Source organism: Rhinolophus ferrumequinum, chromosome 12 (assembly GCF_004115265.2).
Source record: "Rhinolophus ferrumequinum isolate MPI-CBG mRhiFer1 chromosome 12, mRhiFer1_v1.p, whole genome shotgun sequence".
Taxonomy (NCBI): Eukaryota; Metazoa; Chordata; class Mammalia; order Chiroptera; family Rhinolophidae; genus Rhinolophus; species Rhinolophus ferrumequinum.
In genome coordinates, this window is record NC_046295.1 from 52,367,287 (window position 1) to 52,387,354 (window position 20,068).

A 20,068-nucleotide genomic window follows, 5' to 3' on the forward strand; every position below is an offset into this window, starting at 1 on the left:
CTCTTCATTAATACTATGGCATAGTAATAAGTCTTACTTTTTTACTCAAAGTAATAGGGAAACTACAATGGACACTTAAAGACAGGTAAGTATTCAAGTTAGTTTTACTATATGCAACGTAGTTTCATTACATTTCTCAATTTTAGCACCCTAACTGAACTCCAAAAAAATCCTCAGTTTCCAACAAAAGGAAGAGGGAGTAACCTACAAAGAAACAAGAATTAGATGAGCTATTAGACTTCTCACAGAAAACAAAAGAAGCTAAAAGTGCTCTGAGGGAAAATAATATTGAACCTAGAGTTTATACTCCAACCAAACTATTAATCTAGTGTGAGGGCAAAAACAAAGACTTTGCTAGAGATGTATAAAGAGTCAAAGCTGCTTCTCATATTATCTATTCAGAGGAAGTTACTTGGTAGATTTTATAATGTGTGAGCGTGCTCTTTTTCTCTTTCACTTGAGGAATTATACCGGGGGTGCCAAAAAAAATGTATACACATGACTTGTACTCATCTTTTGTTAGCAGTATATATTGAGTATTGTAATTTTAATACGGTTTTTTCCTTTCTTAAAATGTGTATATATTTTTTTTGGTACCCTCTGTGTATAAATACAGGATTCAATAAAGAGTAGAAGAAATCCCAGAAATGCAATGTAAAGAAATCCCAAGATGATGGCAGTACAGCAGGTCTGAAAAGTAATCATTCCAATTTAGAACAAGAAGTCAGAGGTCTCTGACAAAAATACCCTAAATAATGTGCATTCAAGAACATGACTGAGAACTCGGAAGTTCTTAGTAAAATTTAAGCACATGACTCTCTTAAGAAATATAAAAGGCAATCAGAGTCCAGGAAAAACCAAGACAAAAACAAATCCATATCATTTTGTCACCTACAGCATTCTTTGAGTTGAATAAGGTAGTCAGAAGATTACAGCTACTACTCCATAGGCTAAACATGCTATTTGGTTTTGCAATGACTATACAGGTATTCCTAACACTATGAGGAATTGTTTTTTTATTAAAATCAACAAGGACAAGGCATGAAAGATCACTACTGCAGTTACAAAACAGAACGAGTATTGTAAACTCTGATATGAAGTAACTAAAGATTTGTATTGTGACAAAATCATGGACTGAATGTGAAAATCCTAATGTAAACATCTAGAAATAAGTGGATGGTCAGAGAAAGAAAGTGTTGATATTCTTCTGGATCCATGTTTCCAAACACCAGTCTTCTTTGAATAAAAAGTTCGTCCTGTTTTTGATCTCTTTTTGTCATTCATCTCCACTATTTATCAATTTTCTCACTGCCCAAGTTTATTAAACTTTTGCACTTTGCTTTTTTTTTACTTGTTTTATATCGTATTACTCCTAGCCAAAATCTTGCAAGCTTTTTATTTTTTAAATTATGAAATATTTCATACATGCAAGTTATAAAGTATCAGGCAGACACATGTATAATTTTTAAAAACCCACCATGCAGCATAGGAATCAAGTACCAGCAGTATTTCTGAAGCCCCATATGGCCGTCTATCACACCTACCTGCTGTCCCATACTTGTGCCTTGGGTAAAACGCGACTGAATTTTGCGTTTAGTATCCCTTTGCTTTTCTGTATGGTCTTACCACATACAGTATCCCTCAATACTACACTGTTTAGTTTCTGAATTTAATATAAATGGTATCAGACTCGGTGTATTTTTATCATTTTGAGATTTATCTTTACTGATACATGTGGCTGTGTAGATGATTCATTTTCCTTCTTTTGGTATTCCATTATATGAATATACTGTAGTTTATCCCCTCTCTTTTTGATGGACATTTGGGTAGTTTCCAGTTTTTCACTAGTATTTTAAGCAGTTCTGCCATGAATATTCTTGTATGTTTCCTGATGTACATTTAGTTGGTATTTTAATGCTTCATGTAAAAGTGATGGCTTTGTGAATTTATTGCCCAGGGTTTTCTTACAAAAGTGGAGTATTTGTATCTCTCTAAAAAAAAAAGCCATATTTAAAATGAGAATCAAAGTGCCTCCTGTAATTTTTTTAAAAATTTAATATTAAGGTATATCATAATTAACATACAGTAAAATGCACCCTTTTAGCGTACAGATCAAAAAAACAAGAATGTTAACTGGTCAAATAATAAACAGCAGCTCAAGAGAAGACAAACATTCTTTAGAAAAGCTGGCTGAAAAAGTTATATTAAAGAAGTCCTCTAAGAAGAATACTTATTCCCACATACAACAGAAAAGAAGATGATGATACTGAATTTTTTCAAGCCTCCCTAGAAACCACCTAGAATGTACCTGTGACTCAGCCCTGTGTAGGGAAAGGGTAAACATATAAGAACCTGGAAGAAAGCTTTGAAGTGAGCATCCTCTTGAACGGTAGTGTTCTGATCACTTGGGAGGAGAGGGAACAGGCTCTGAAGTCTCACCCTTTCACAAATCACCTTGTTAGGATGGCCAGGCAGAGGTGCTGAATTGGCCCCGGGAGATATCTGGGAAAAAGAGGGAGAAGAAAAGGATAGTTCATGGCTAGCCGCACCAATGTGGAGAATCATGCCTATGAAGGACAGTCTGGATTTTCTAGGTATTTGATTTTGTTAGCAGAAACTGGAAAGAAATTAAAAATTAACCTTAAACATAAAACAAATGTAAGGATGGCAAAAGTTGCCTCTGGCAATGGATCTCTCTTACAAAGGGCAAAACAGCACTACTCAAGAATGCAAACGCTTTCCTATGTTTCTCATATAGTATCTATTGATATCTTTTCTGTTGATATTAAGTCTGAAATCCTAAAGGATATAGACAAGACTTCATGTTAAGAAAACCTGAGATAGAAATACATATCTCAAGTACTGAAAGATAAGTGTCTGCCTGGATTAAGATTAGTATCTTTTTCTTCTTCTATTTTTTTAGTTAACCTTCCAAGCGATTGTGCAAAGGAACATGAGAGATTTCAGAACATTGTGTAAAACTCCTAAGAGATCACAGGTATAAAAAACAAGACTGGAAATCTCTGCTCTATTCAACAAAAACCTAGCAACCTTCCTAAGGAATACAAGACAAGATCACAAAACCCAAAGTAAATGACTGCAAGTTTTAAATGCATGACTTGATTGTGGGTTAATCCCTTTAAACACACATGTAAATATATTAATACTTAATCTGTGGCATTTTAAATGACAAACATCCCCTGCTCCACAGTGCTGTGGAGTCAACTGCCCTTGGGGGTAAAGGTTTGTGAATCTGCTTGTCCCTATAACTGAAGAGCACGTGCTTTCAGGCTGTTTTTAGAGTTTCACTGCCTCATTCATTCTCAACTATTCTGTGACAAACACTAAACCAAAAAGATAAGCATGGTTTCCTACCTTCAAGAAGTATGCTATATATATATATATAAAAAAAAGAAGCAAAAGCAAATCACTGTACAATATAAAAGGCATGATCTTTCTACGATAATGGTAGGTACTGGGTGCTATGGAGAGGTAACTGGCATGCGACAACGGTCTACTCAGTTCAACGTGCACAACGTTCAATGTGGCTGGTCAGTAAGTAGCCAGAGAGAGGCAGAAACAGATCATGAAGTGGCATGTTGTTTAAATTAATAATCCTGCTATAATAAACTTCTTCAGCCCCTTTAATAAATTTTTGCTTCTGGTCCATTAATGAGCCTGGTAAACAGATAACCATGCTTGCTGTTAAGATTAAAATTACTTCCAAAAAGACCTTCCTAGGAGTAAAAGCAAAACACTTGAAGGCAGTAACTTTACAATTCATTAGTATTGCTATACAAAATGCTCTGGATATGAACTAAAGCTTGTATCTACTACAAACATACATATGAACATGCTAATATCCTTTTTACCACTATGATAAAGTAGGAATTGCTGAATTAAGGAATACTTACTGGCTGCCTCCTATAAGCAAAGAGTTATGTGAGGAAAGAAGAGAAAACATGGATCTTGCCCTCAAAAAGCTTAGTCTAATTAAAAAAAAAAAGTCAAGTAGCCAACTATAGGATGACGTTTTAAATGCCATAATATAGGTATAAATTAGAGTAACGGCAGGAACCTTGGATTTACCTGAGGCTAAGAGTTTTAAGAAAAAATTTCATAGGAAAAAGTGTATTTATATTTCTGACTTCTCACTCAATCTAAAGAGTGCTTTTACCACTTAAGCAATTTTCTCTCTCAAAACGGTGTGTTCCTTTACATAGGTTTCATATTCCTTTTGCAATCTTAAGCTTATAATTTGCATAGTAAATACCTCTGAAGAGTTTTAATAAGGCCACCTGCCTTCAACTATCATAACTAAAGCAGTCTGCCATTAGTAGCATGCTTACAAACTACTACACAAGTAGCTAGATGGGAAAACAGAATCAGAGGGTTAGGTTTCCTCTCCTTAAAGTCTTTTTTCCTTTGAAAAGTTAAGATTTCAGTAATATATAAGTAAAAAACTGGCCCCTGTGGCCTCAAGTTAATAATTTTGAAGCATATTCCTCTCCTACCCCAAATTTCCTTGGGTCAGAAGCTCCATTTGTCTATAAAAAGGGAGGACAAACAAGACAAAGGAGAAAAGCTATATTTAAACCCTGTAGTTAATACGTATCTGGGACAAAATGATAAATAGGTTTGATCAAACCAGATGCCCCTGTGGATAAGATAAAATCATATACAATCATTGTGTGTGTACGTGTGAATTCTAAGATGCCTCCACGATTCTCATCTCGGGAATCTCCTGTACATCTCCTCTATAATCCATCCCTCCCTGGTGTGTGGGGAGGACTGTAGTAAATACAGTGAATTTTACTCCCAAGATTATGTTAAATTATATTGGAGGGATTTTCAGATGTAGTTAAAATTCCAAGTCAGTTGGTTTTAACTTAATCAAAGGGGGTTATCCAGGGTGAGCTTGACTTAGTCAGAGAAAACTCTCAAGCGGAACCAAGCCATTCCTGAAGAGCCTCTCCTGTCAACTGCAGACGAAGCTATGTGAGAAGGCATATGAAGGGGCTACGTGGGAGACTGATGGCATTCTCTAGGAGCTGAGAGTGCTCACCAGTTGACAGCTAACAAGAAAATGGGGGACCCTCAGTCTTACAATCACAAGAATCATATTATACCAACATCCAGCGAGCTTGGAAAAGGTCAAGTCTCTGATGAAATCACAGCTGCCATCAGGTAAGAAAGGCCTTGAACAGAGAACCCTACAGCTATCCCACACCCGGACTCCTGATCCATGGAAGCTGTAAGATGACAGATTTGTGTTTTAAGCTATCAAATTTGTGGTAATTTGTTATACACAACAGAAAACTAACACAATGTATATGTATGTAATAGAATAAAAAGTTGTTGTACCACACTCAAAGGAAAAGGTTTTTTCTCCAGAATTTTAGCTACATTAATTTGATTATGAAAAAAATTAAGACATTTTAATCTAAGCAATACAGCAGTTTTTAAAAACCTCCATCTGGTAATAGCTAACTTCATGCCAGGAAATGAACTGGGCTCTCCAATCTTTACACTGCAAGTCAGGGTAAACTTAAATTCACACATCTCGTAAATACCAGAACCTTAATTTCAAGCCCAGTCTATCTGGCTGTAAGGTTCACACTCAGCCCACTAAACCACCTTGTAGTTTAAGAATTTAAAAAGTAACATTCTCCTTTATAATTTAGTTGGATTAGTAACTAACAACTATTCCACAAGGCCTATTTAAAGGTATTTTAAATATTTTAAAATAAATTTGTTTCCTTTTAAATTGTTTCTGACATAAATTTCCACTACTTTCCTAATTCTCCCTCAGTGAAAATTACTGAGGTTATACTGTATGAGAAAACTGATGCAATTCTATTTTTCTCCAACCTGGCAAACTGTTGAGCATTACATGTGGTAACTTCAGCCTTCTCTCAAAATGCAACTTATATTTAAAGTCATGCCAAGAAAACATCCCTGAGACGGAATTAAATCTGCAACTCACACATTTCTCATTTTTAATGTTTATTTACATATAACTGTATGACTAATCCACCCAGTATAACTGAGAAAAGCACTGTTTCACAAAACTAAACTTACAGAAAACAGTTTTAACCTTTTAAGCACCAACACGTTACTATTTTAGGACATCTTTTGTTTAATGTGGCCTTTTCCTGCCTTGGTAACCATAATATAACCAAGAATTTAACCTTTGTCTTGGAGAGTGTAGTAATTATCAGTTATTGTGCTAAAAATAACATAGGACTTAGGTCCAGATATTGTGCCAGAACTTGCTTCCAGAAAATCGTTTCTGATCAGCTTCCTTCTTCATTCATTTACATTTTTTTCATAAAGATGAGGCAGAGTATGTGCAGGTGTATGACATCAAGGCCAGTATTAACTAATGTACTTTCTACAAAATAAGTTATTGAAAGGCCCAAACAGCCTTCCCCAAAACAGCAACATTATTCTCCAGAAAAAAAATTGTTCACTGTTACTTGCTAGTAATACCAATTGGTCAACAGCCTAACAGAAGAAGGGAAAAACGAAATAAAACAAAAGATGGGTCAGGTGCTTAGTGTTTGTTGACTCCAACAAGTCCCTTACTCCTCTAGGTCCAAGTCTGGGTACCTAAAAATGAAGAGGTTAAATCCAAATTATCTAAAAATCCAAAGTCTCACTGCTTCCATGATGGCAAACATTAATCATTTGCAAAATAATCAGATAGATTTTATTAACAATTTAAAAGTGTGAATCAGTAATCTTTCTTCTGATAAATTCTCAGGTTATACTCCAAAATAATAGGAAAAGCCACATGTACAAATACAGAGGGTACCAAAAAAAATGTATACACATTTTAAGGAAAAACTGCATTAAAATTGTAATATATACCGATAACAAAACATGAATACAAGCCATGTGTATACATTTTTTTTGGCACCCCTGTTATGTTCATCATAACACATTAACACCAACAATTTAAAAGGGAACTAGAAGTAACCTAAACGTTGAACAAGTATTTGCTAAGTAAGATTATGGTATCCATGCAGTCGTTAAACCATTCAAGGACTGGTACTACCTACTGGGGGAAGATCATTACTGTCCAGCACTGGGGCAATCATTTTTTAAAACAAACTATTATTCTCATTCTTGAGTTAAGGGCCCATATCTTCCTAGGAGCAGCACAAAGCCAGGGTTGGTGTAAGTTGCTGAAAGGCTCCACATGTTCCCCACCTCACAGTCCCACAAATTATAAGGGGGAAGAGAGGCACACATGAAACTATTACACGTATTGAGAAGGTGGGCATAAAGGTTAGGAAAAATAAGAGTTACACATTCTTTTAGCAAATTGTTCCTTCCCTTCCCTTCCCCAATCCAGATTTGCCTATGCAAGGATTATTCTCTCAAGGAAGTATATCTAAAATCATTTACTTAGCCTGGGAAGCTCTTAGTACGTTGCTCTAAAGCATCTCTTCAAGACTTATCTCTAAGAACTACATGGATTTGGAAACTATCGAGACCACGACCAGTCCAAATCAATACAAAAAGTGTGTGAGTGTGTATTTGAAAAGATAGTGTGACTGAACTCTTTATAATTCTTATTAGATAAAAAGCATAATTGATTCAAATATTTATTGCATGTTTACCATGTGCTAGATGTTGTGAATACAATGGGAAAAAATAGTCCTTGCCCTCAAAGAGATTCAGTCTAGTGACAGGCAATTCAACAAGAACTAAATGAAAACACTACAGCCACAGAAGAGATTGGAGGTAAGCTGTTCAGAGAGGAGAAAATGTTCAAGTCCTTAAAAAAGGAACATGAAAAGATAAGAGTTGGGGGGGGGGGAGATGATACTGTGTGCATGGCCCCTCTTGATCTATTTGCTCTAATTTCTCACTCATTAATTTACTAGAGAGTTCAAATATTTGCCTGATCTCCTCCAGATAGACAATGTCACATTAGGAATTTAAATTTAACATTTACTGAATGAATGAACTCGACTAGAATTATAGGGTTCAAATGTGTTTACAATCTGTATGTTCTCTCCAGAGAAAAATAAAGCAAGCCATGAGATAACCGAAGTAGAAGTAAAAACGAATGTCTGACATATGTGATTAACAGGAAAACCACCAGAAAACTAGTAAGTAGACCCAGACACTACAGAACAATCACAGGACTAATCAATAACTACCTTTCCAGCAAAATGAATTACAAAATGGTGGTGGCCTAAACAAAACTGGGGCAGCACAAACCGAGAAATAGATGGAACAAACTGGAAGTAGAAGACAAAGATAATTTTGACCAATAATCTTTCTATACTAATCAATCATTTCAGAGATTTTTATCTAAAGATTTCTCACCCATGCTTTCTCACCCACAGCCTTGGAAAAAAAGTGATAAATGAGCACAAATAAAAACAAGTCTGGTGGTGTAACTAAAAGCCTCATCCAAAGCTGTAGGCATAAACAATAGATCTACACTCTACATTATGATGCTAACAGATTCAGTTATGTCTGACAATGCCATCCTCTGCTCACCTTTCATAAAAAAATCAGGCTGCTCCAGAAAATTCCCAATATTTACTCAGATTAATACTTGCCAACATAAAGTTTAGCTATAAAAACAGGATAGGTATAGAAACCTCAACAAGTACAGAAACACAAACTACGTTCTAGAATCACAGCAAGTATCAGAGGAGGAGAAACCAGAGAGATCATTTAAATCCAACTCTCATATGTTACAGATGAGGACCTGAAGCCCACATGGCTAGTTTATGGCAGAACTTATTCAAGTATGGCCTCTAAAAGGCTACCAATTCTCTTACAAGTTAGTCTTACAGAAAATTATAGAAATAAACTTAAAATCGAACCCCTGTATGACTTAATAGGTTTTCAAAAAGTGAAATATATTATGCCAATAAATTTATAAGCCAGCAAGAACTAGAAAAAGGAGTACGTGAAATGATACAATGCTCACTTGAAAATCCAGTTAATAATTTCATCTTTTGATTTCAAGTACATCCCAGCTTCACTGTAACTGATCTGATACCTATATTTAGTCTTGTATTGTTACTTCTATAGAAGTCCAATTTCTTCCATTAGACCATGTTCTCCAAAGACAGGAACAATTTCAGTTTGATTCCAACTGTCCCCAGATCCTTACTGTTTTGATTTCATAAAAAACTGTATGTTTTTTTTTAAAGCCTAGTTACCAAGGCTGCTTGCTTATTTAGAGGAATTTTATGGTAAATGTATTAATAGTCACTGCAATCAAGGTCAAATAGGACCTAAAAATGCCTGTACTTCTCACGTAACAAACGAATGTGTATTAGTTACAAAGACTTAAATTTTCCTAGGTTAAAGTGCACCTCTTTAAGAAAAATGAAAAGGCAATTCTCATATGATGCCAAATAATGACATGTTTAAGTATTCGTGTTTCTATTTATGACAGAAGAATTAGCATATCCAACTTTTTTAAAAAACTTTTGTTTAAGTGTATTTTTCCAGGACCCATCAGCTCCAAGTCAAATAGTTGTTTCAATCTAGTTGTGGAGGGCGCAGCTCACAGTGGCCCACGTGGAGATCAAACTGCAACCTTGTTGTTACCAGCACTGCACTCTAACCAACAGAACTAACCGGTTGCCCCAAGCATACCCAACTTTTATTGAATAACATACACATTTCTGCAGCACAAAGAAAAGGCGAGGTCCTTTACAAGTCCTACACATGGAAATGAAAACTTTATTCTTTGGCCCTCAATAATTTGAAAAACTCCCGTCTGAAAACCATCCTTGCTTCTTCTTCAGCCCAGAAAGGAAGAGCGTCCATGCCCTGAGAACAAAATGCAGCCTGTCTAGAAACGCGCGGATAGAAGTCAGGACCCTCCCGACCTGGTTCCGCGTTCTCCTGGGTGACATCACTTCACCTGCGCCTCGCAAAAAGGGAGGGAGCCAGAGAGCAAGGCCATCTGCTAGGAGCAGCGGGTCGACGCTCCTGCTGGCTGCGCTCTCACCTCCTCACTGCAGTCCCGGGAACAAAGAGCGGCGGGGCGACTGGGCCGCACCCCACTGAGCACCGGACAACTACACCTCTGCTCGGTCACCGGGAGCGGCCTGGGAAGCTCCCAACGGCCTGCAGCTCGGCCCATCCCGCCCTCGCGCGGGAACCAACGGCCCAGCTACCAGTACCTGCAAGGGAAGGTTCCGCCCAGCGGGGCTGCTCCCGCGGCTCCTCGCTGTGCCGCCGCCTCCTATTGTGACCGCTCTCCCAGCCAACGGCCAGCTCGCCAGATCCCTTGTCCCCGGGCCTCCTCACCCCCAGAACCCGGGCTCCGACCGAGGCGCTGTCACGGCGCTTCCTTCTTTCTGGCACCATCACACGGGCCGCGCCAGGAAATGACCGCTGCAAGCCCAGAGCTGACACAGTCGGCTAACGCCTCGGGGGCTCCATCCTCACCGCCCCCGTGCTCTAACCGCCAGGTCGCTACACTGCCCCGCACCGCTGCGCGCGGGACCCCGCCCCGTCGCACCCCACCTCGGTGCTCGCGGACCACGCGCCGGCGCACTATCCTCTGCTGCGCGCGCAGGCGACGCCCCTCCCCGCTAGGCCGCAAGATGCACGAACATGCGGCCCGGCCCTCCCACTTCTTGGTTCAGGGTTGCGCTCGCTCCGCCCCCTCGCCCGAACAAACCTAAAGAACACAGCGCGAGAGATTGCCAGATGCTCCACCTCTTTCCCACTAGGTTCGGCTCCTAGCCGAGCCCCCTTTGTTTCCAACCCGCCGGACAGGGGGCGGGGCGGGGCTGCCGAGTCCCAGCGCGACTCAGACAGACTAGTTCCGGCAACAGAACCCGTCACGCGGAGCCGCTACGCAGCCCCGCCCCAGACCACGTCTGGCGCCCAGACACCACCGGACAGCGGGAAGGGCCGCGTTTCCCAGTTCCTGCACTTCTCTCCCAAAATTGTTGCTGTTGGTCTGTGCCTCCCACCTCCAAAACTCAGCAATCAAACAGTAACTGACCTCACTCAAATTCACAATATGTATTCATGTGGACCGAGGAATTTTTATTGAGGTAGAGGGAGGTGATTAGTCCCACAATTGGAGCAAGCTGGTTCGAACCCAACTTGTCTGACTGTAAGGCTTAATTAAAAGTTATTCAGACCATATTGAGGATGAGAATGAGAAAGAAACAAAGACCGAAACCTGCTTGGTGGCCTGATCACGTTCAAGGTCTAGAAAACGAAGTAAGACCTTCCATAAAAGCACAATAAATACAAGGAAAAGATAGTAAGTGGTAACGGAGGAAAGGAGGTCGGTGAAGGGTACATTATGGAAGAAGTGGGCTTTAAGCAGATAAGAATTAGATTATGTCTTCAAGGATGATGATGAGATTTTACAGTGGTCCAATCAGCAAAAAACCCAGGTTCTAGTTCCTTTGGCATTACTTAAACTAGTCTCCTTCCCACTCTAGGCCTCAGCTGCTTCCAGTAGAAAATTAGGGAATCAGACTAAAATGATGTTTTAGGACCCTCTGAACCTCTATGTATGAAGAACATTATATGGTGATTATTTGTCTCCCTTTATCAGACTGAGCCCTGGAACTGTTTTGACTCTAATCCCAAAGTCCAAACCTACAGCCTGAAACACAACAGCAGCAGGTGCTTAGCAACTGTTGAATAGAAGTTCCAGCAAAAACATCACAGACTTTTACAATTCTTGGACAAAGAAAATCTAGAGTGACATAATAGGCACCTATGAACACACCCCCTTCCCCAGCCCCACAGCACCATTATGCAGCCCAGTTATATAGCTGACTCTTCCCCCCAAAGCCCGCTCTGCCAGTCTCCAAATATTTATTTTTTTATTTTCCATTTCATGGTAGAGTCACATCTTTAGATGCATACAATATACATTATCCCTTTCTAACCTCTGAATCCCTCACAACTCTCTCTCTACTGCTGTGGACTGGCTTAGCATTACAGATCTTCCAGCAGAATCTCAGCCACACAAGCATTTACATACCGTGTTTCTCCGAAAATAAGACCTAGCTGGATGATCAGCTCTAATGTGTCTTTTGGAGCAAAAATTAATAAGACCCGATCTTATTTTGGATCTTATAAGACCAGGTCTTATATTAATTTTTGCTCCAAAAGACGCATTACAGCTGATTGTCTGACTAGGTCTTATTTTTGGGGAAACAGTGTAATACAGACTACCCTGAAACTGCTTCTCTTGTATACTTGGATATCTATATGATCAAAGGGTAAAAAGGGGTGGGGCAGGGTGGTAGGGGTGGGGAGGACTGAGAAAGGGAAGGGAAATTACCAGTTGGGGAGTTGTCTAGTCATAAAAGTTAGATTCCTCAAGTGCTAAATCTCAGCAGCAAAAATCTACAGTCCTCCAGGGTTCCTAACTCTTAAGTTTACGTGAATGCCCCTGGGCTTCAGCCAATCCTTTGTGAGGCACCCTTCTCAAATGGTTAAGATGTAAACAATGTTCCCACACCTAGGGTTGGATAGTTTGAAATTTGTACTGTAATCTCTTTTCCAATTGATTTTCTTAACCAGAAAATCTGGTGCCCTGCTAATAAACACCCAAGGATAAGCTTTAAGGGGGGCCAATTATACCAGAGCAGTTGCTCAACTCCAGTCCACCTCTAATTTTATTTGGTGTCCATTCAAAAAAATGGGAAGCCTTGTTGGAGAGATGTCCAATAAACTTCCAGCAATGATGGAAATGTTTGACATTTGCACCATCCAAAAGGTAGCCCCAAGCTACATGTGGCTACTGAGTACGTGAAATGGGTCTAGTGCAACTAATGAATTGACCAGGATCAGTTTAAATAGTCATATGTGGCTAGGGGACAGCACAGCACTTGCAGGAATAGTTGCTTGTGACAAGAACTTCTTCAGAATTCTGACTCAAAGACTACCTGCCCTTTCAAATTGGTTTTCACAACAGAAGTGAAACAATCCGTCAGTGACTACTAAAAACTTCTTTCTGAGATAGCCAAGTCATTTAAGTCCCCTCACTTTTAAAATAAAAATACTGGTATCCTCTGCTTTTCAAAAGTCTGCTTTACTGTACTTCACTTTTATGAAAGACCTACATTATGTAGTACCTGTTTTCGCTAACTGAAAGAAATCCAAAGATGATTTTCACTTTTAGGAAAAAACGGCGAAAAGCGAAAATAGCATTCAGTATTTGTTTTGCAGCAGCCTTATAGGGGCAGTGCGTACCCCTACCAGCGGGACTGGCCGCCAAGCTCCTTCCCCAGAACTACACTCAGCATCATCTCAGCATCAAGCTGCCAGAGCTCTGAACGTTGTGAGCATCTGTGCTTTATCTCAGTTTATCTTGTGCATCCATTAGCAAGATGTGCCCTTAGGTAGTTGCTTCTTCACTTTATGCCATTTTGGCTTACGGAAGGTTTCGTAGGGATGCTCTACTTTCGGATACCAGGGGAAACCTGTATACTAATATATTGCTTACCAAATAGGAAAATACTGTAGTTCCTTCAAGTGTGTCTCTGGTCATTGGGAATGTCTACCATTCTAAAATGTGGGAATAACAGATGAGATTTTGATTGGGCTGCATTGCAGCTTGATAAATTAAGGGGTGCTAATATCTTCACAATATTGACTCTAATCTATGAGCAAACGCATCCTTATATTGCTTGAGTTGTTAATTTTTTTCAGTATGCTTAACAGTTTTCTGTAGAGGTATTGTACATTTTGTGCTTAGGTTTATTCTAGGTTTTATATATAACTATTAATTCTAATAGTTTATATTAATTCTTTTGAGTTTTCTATACATACAGTCCTGTTGGCATTAAATAATAACTGTTCAATTTCTTTCTTTCCAACACATTTTCCTTTTCTTTGTCTTGTCTTACTGGACTGGCTAGGACCTCTAGTATAGTGCTAAACAGATATGGTGAGAGCACACATTTCTGTCTTCAGATATGGTGAGAGCACGCATTTCTGTCTTATTTCAAACCTGGAAAACTTGCAACATTTCACCAGTAAGTATGGTGTTTGCAGTACGGTTTTTTTGTAGATCCCTTTAGCAAATTAAGGGTGTTTTATTTCTACTTTGTTAAAAGTTTATCATTAATGGATGTTTAATTTTATCAAATGTTTTTGCATCTATGAGAGAATCATATAATTTTTTTCTGTTCATGTGTGAATTACATTATCGGTTTTTGTTTTTAGATGTTAAAGTAAACTTACATACCTAATAAAACCATGTCTTATGTATTACCTCTTTTATGTATTGTTGGCTATGGTTTGCTAGTGTTTTGTTTAGGATTTACATCTGTGTTCTGGAGTAAGATTAACTGCTATTTTACATTTTTGTAACATCCTTGTCAAGTTTTGTTTCAAAGATTATGCCAACCTCAGAAAATGAAATCAGTGAAAATAGAAAAAAAAAATCACTTTTTCTAATCTTTAGAAGAGTTTCTGTAAGATTGGTGTTAGGCTTTCTTTAAATGTTTGGTAGTATTTGCTGGTTAGCCAACTGAATTTGGAATTAAATTTCTTTAGTAGTTATAGATTTGTTAGATTTCCTTTCTTTTCCTTATTTCTAACAAAGGAAAACCAACTATAATCTGTGAACATATATAAGGAAGATCTCACTCTGAAACTCACAATCTCCTAGAAAACTAACTCACAATCTTGTGAATTTGAAGAGTATTATTGCTGGAAATATATTTTCAGGTATACTGTATATATAAGCATAAACAAATTTTACATAAGTGATAGTTAATAGTCTGCTAGATAGTAAATATAAAATTTGGTTTTGTGCTCAATTTTGCATTTCTAGACATCAAAGAATATCTAAATAATGGTTATCTGAAGGGCCTTAATACAAGAGAGGTGACTATGAGGTTATAGGCTTTGTTGTCTTTCTACGCACTTCTATCTCAACATCTTGCAATATTTCTTAAATATCTGTTTCCCCCTATTAAACAGTAATAAGCCCCCTCCGGGGCAGGTCCTATTTCTCTTTTGTCTGTGTAATGCTGACGTCCACATTGGAAGAATGTTGGCTGATTGAGAATACACAAAAAGGAAGAAGGGGCATCTCTATTTTAATATATTGAAAGGCAAGATTGAAGAGCTGCAGATAAAGAATTACTTGTCCAGATGCCAAAGAACCATGCACATGGAGGGTAAGTATCAGGGGAAAAAAACTCCACACTTTTGAGCCCCACCAAAGAAGGTGCTGGGGTAAAGAATGGCCTTCCTGCTAGAAGTCTGTGATCTGTATAATGAGGAGACAGTTTCCCGCTGTTAGCCCTATCAGAAGTAGGCCTGTGCTGCCAGCATAGCCACTGCCAAGTCTGCTGTCTGTAACCTCAGTCCAACGCCACCCACTACTGCTGAGTTGGTGCCTCTGCTCTGTGTTCTAACATAGCATCTTGCCTTGCAAATATACACTTAACTTTACTCCTTTGCTCATCAGCCAGTCAACTCCTTGAAGTTATGGACTAAGTCTCACTGATTCTGGCCAAAGGGTATAGCACATGGCAAGCGCTTAATAAATAGTTCGATTAATGACATGTAAATATTTCACGGCAATGGTATTTCTAATGTTTTTCTTAATAGGTAAATTCCCAGGGAGAAATGGGGCACAGAAACAGAAGAGTAGTGAAAGAGGGGAACAAGGACACAAAAAATAAATTTCAAAATTTCCTGAAGCTAGCTCTGTTCACCCTCCTTCCTAAAAGTTCCCCTCCTTCCACAAAAACCAGCTAAAGGACCTAAGAAGATGAAGGTGCACAGGGGAGCCTAGCACTATTCAGGCTATGCAGTATCTACACTCAAGACAAGACTTGATCTAATACAAAACAAGCAGTATAAGCACTTTCACCCATGTTATTACCCCCTGGCAGAATGGAAAGGTTAATTACCAGCAGCTGCCAGCTATAGCTAAAGACCAGAAAGGGGCAGCAAAGGTGCACCCAAATCCAAATCCACCAAAAGCCTCCCATAATATAGCCATATAGGCTTTGGGATGGGTGAGTAGTCAAATATCTGTTCCCACAGTGCAGGTGAGAGTTGCCAGACACTGAACCGTGGGCAGAGGAGATGACAGAAGGAAAGCACTCAGGGCAGTGAAGGTGGGAAGAAGCTAAGGCAGACCCAGGGTGAAAAGTCGTCAGCCAGGAAGGAGTTCAAGAGAGACGAGTGAATAAACCTGAGGGCCTTGGATAAACTGAGTCAGAAGACAGAAAAATAAAGAGACTTACACCAAACCAGAAATGGAGAGGCACGAGTGCAAATAAAGCATGCGCTGTACATCATAGCATATTCCATCTCAGGAGCAGGTAAGTGGGAAAGAGCTGACTTCTGAGGCATGATCTGCCTTAACGGTACCCTTGAAGCAGAAATTAAAAGGTTCCTTGTTCTGTTCTGGTGAACAGGGCACATCTTAGGAACAATTCTAGTTGCTTTGACTCTCACTCGAAATTGCTCCAACAGATTAATCTCAGGACAAATCACACTCTGATACTATAGTTTTACCAAGTCCACTAGACAGCCACAGGCAAAGAAAAGAGTTAACCACATACAGACCTAGGTTATTCTTTTCAACAAAGCCTATTATTTCATTATTAGGGATAAACCATTTATTATTTTTAAAATCATGTCTTACATTTAGGTTGTCTTCAGTGTTTTGATATTATAAAGATATAATGAATATTCTTGAGCATACATATAGGTTGGCCTGCATTGGAAAATATATTCATAAAAGGTAACTTTCTAACAGTGCAATTGCTGGTTCAAAGGGTATGCGCCTTTTTAAATTTTGAGAAATATTGCTAAGCTGCCTCCTAAAAAGTTGCACCAATTTTTACTCCATCCAATAGTGAATGAAAATAGTCGGGGCTCGACTCTGGAGAGGAAACAGCAGCATTTAAGGGCATTTCCTGAGGGGAGATAGGCTGGCCCCATCATCTACAGCAGTAGGTCAAGGACTAGGGAGAGAGATGCCCTACAAACAAAACTTGGGCCAAGGTACTGAGTGCAGCCATATTTTATGTGCAGCTTTAAGTTCTCTTTCTTCTAATTCCATCCTGTTAAATCACTGGGCCTTTACTACGGCCTTATTAAATGCAACAGCCTAGGGAACCTGGCCCAAACTGGAGCCAAAATGACACCAGTGAGAACAGCAGCACTTAGGAAAGCGATCTTTCAGGGAGTCACAGAAACAGTTGGGGAGGAAAGCCAGCTACACTGGTCAAGTACAGTTAGGAGGAGAGGGACTCTAATCATTAAGAATTGGGCACTAATGGAAAATATGACTTGAAAAGCCAGTGAACATGGGCTATACTTATATAAGGACTTCAAGAAAATGAATAATTGATGGCATAAGCACTGATTAAGACACAGAAGCACAGACAACTAGCTCCTTCACTTTGGGGAAAAAAATGAAAAAGCAGTGTTGAAAAGGGACATGGGAATGAGAGGGGATCTTAAAATATTTGAGATGCAAGAAACACGAGCATATTCTCTAAGTGGATCAGACCACATGAACATCTTATAACTTCCACCATGTTTGATGAGGAACAGACTTTCCTCTAGGGAACCCTGGAGGATCTTATATAATCTCATAGTTGATAACTTGCTCTGGGTGTTCCCCCTGCTATAGAAATCTAACATTTTGCATTCTTGAAATGTGACCAGCTCACTGAAATGGCCAGTGTTCTCCTGGTGGCTTCCACTGATGACACACTTTTAGAACCCTGCCTGAGCGGTTTTGCACAGACACTGTGACACATGGGCACATCCCAACAAACCCTGTATCCTCCTACTGATGCCACATTCAACAGGCCTTTCCAGACTTTATCTAAGTTAAAGAAGGAAGTGTGTAACGTAGGCAGAATTCCAATTAACACCACAAAACAGAAATGACAACCTTAAATAAAAACCCTAAAGCAAGACAACTCTTTGTAAAGCAAATATAAAATTTAAGCTACCACAGGAAGCTAATCTATCCCCCCTGCCTTTGTTTGCCTATTCCTGTTATAATAGTGTCTTATAAATAAAAACAAAATAAATTTAGCAGTTAATGATATTTCAAAGGCCAAAAAAAAAAAGAATGCCAAATTAACAATAATCTCAAAACATTTACCATTTCATGGTATTTCTAATCACCTCAGCTATTTCACAATAAAGCAAAAAGAGATCCTATTTGGGGCCGGCCTGGTGGTTCAGGCAGTTAGAGCTCCATGCTCCTAACTCCGAAGGCTGCCGGTTCGATTCCCACATGGGCCAGTGGGCTCTCAACTACAAGGATGCCAGTTCAATTCCTCGACTCCCTCAAGGGATGGTGGGCAGCGCCCCCTGCAACTAAGATTGAACACGGCACCTTGAGCTGAGCTGCCGCTGAGCTCTCGGATGGCTCAGTTGGTTGGAGCATATCCTCTCAACCATAAGGTTGCCGGTTCGACTCCAGCAAGGGATGGTGGGCTGCGCCCCCTGCAACTAGCAACGGAAACTGGACCTGGAGCTGAGCTGCGCCCTCCACAACTAAGACTGAAAGGACAACTTGAAGCTGAACTGCACCCTCCACAACTAAGATTGAAAGGTCAACAGCTTGACTTGAAAAAAAGTCCTGGAAGTACACACTGTTCCCCAATAAAGTCTTGTTCCCCTTCCCAAAAAAAATCTTAAAAAAAAAGAGATCCTATTTAAAAACACATTGGGATACAATATAGCTCAGAAAGTATATATAAAATTAACAAATCTTTAAGTAAATGTAGGTAAATATCTAGAGACACGTTTCTTAAACATGAAAGCAATGAAATACATTTCAAAGAACTATACCAATAGATTTGCTCCTAAAATAATTTTAAATTTCTGTATAGGAAAAAAATTCATTAAAAATTAAAAGCTGAGATTTTTTGTTGTTGTTGCAAATATGATGAATGATTAATGTCCCGATACACAATGAATAGGAACACAGAAATATCCCCATAGAAGAGAAAATATGCAAAACAGTTTTAAAAAAAGCAATACAAATGACTAATGAACAAATGAACATATGAAAAGCTGTATTACTTTAGTAGTTATCAAAGAAATACACATTAAAACAATTTAGCACCATTTCTCATCAATCATATAATAAAAAAGTCATTTGTGATACTCATATCCTTTTGTTCAATTCTACTCTAGTAATCAAGGCTCAAGAAATAGATCATTCAAAATTTATTACAAATCTATAGTAATCAAAACACTGTGGTACTGGCATAAAGGCACAGAGACCAATGGGCTAGAACAGAGAGCCCAGAAACCCTTACAAATATGGTCAAACAATATTGACAGGGTGCTAATACCAATCAATGGGAAAAGAACAGACTTCTCAACAATGAAGTTGGGTAAACTGGATATCCATATGCAGAACTACTAAGACAGACCCTTACTTACCTTATACTATACGTTGAAATTTATCCAAAATGAGTCAAAGATCTAAACATAAGAGCTAAAACTAGGACTTTTAGGAAAAAACATAGAGAAAAAGCTTCACGACATTGGATTTGGCAATGATTTCTTGGATATGACACCAAAAGGACAGGCAACAAAAGAAAAAATAGATAAACTGCATTACTTCAAAATAAAAATTTCAGTGCAAAGAACACAATCAAGAGTGAAAAGGAAACCTACAAAATGGGAGAAAATATTTACAAATCATATGTCTGATAAGGGATCAATATCCTAATATAAAGAACTCCTACAACCGAATAACAAAAAAATAAAAACTGATTTTAAAAATGGGTAAAGAACTTGAATAGCCAGTTCTCCAAAGAAGATATACAAATGGACAATAAGCACATGTAACGATGTTCAACATCATTAATCAGTAGGGAAATATACATTAAAACCACAATGAGGTACTGCCTCACACCCATTAAGATAGCTCCTGTTTAAAAAAAAAAAAAAAAAAAACAGAAAATAAGTGTTGACAAGGATGTGGAAAAACTGGAATCCCTATGCATTTTTTGTGGGAATGTAAAATGATGCAGCTGCTATGGAAAACAGCATAGCAGTTCCTCAAAACGTTAAAAATAAAAATGATCCA

The 20,068-nt window shown here is 38.7% G+C and overlaps 1 protein-coding gene across 8 annotated transcripts in view; it reads right to left on the reverse strand.

The window, feature by feature from the left end:
• The window catches only part of RNF38 (ring finger protein 38), a 110,225-nt gene that overhangs the window by 33,945 nt on the left and 56,212 nt on the right, over positions 1–20,068 (reverse strand). The window contains exons 1-2 of one of the 8 annotated variants that reach the window (XM_033123321.1): positions 10,673–10,778; positions 2,353–2,502 (exon numbers count right to left, since the gene is read on the reverse strand). The exons of 2 other annotated variants lie outside the window; for them this stretch is intronic. The gene's annotated coding sequence lies outside the window, so the exon portion shown is untranslated. Of the gene's footprint in view, positions 1–2,352; positions 2,503–10,169; positions 10,540–10,672; positions 10,805–20,068 lie in introns of those variants that run through there. 5 more of the 8 variants (XM_033123320.1, XM_033123328.1, XM_033123325.1 and 2 more) reach the window with 5 other exon arrangements.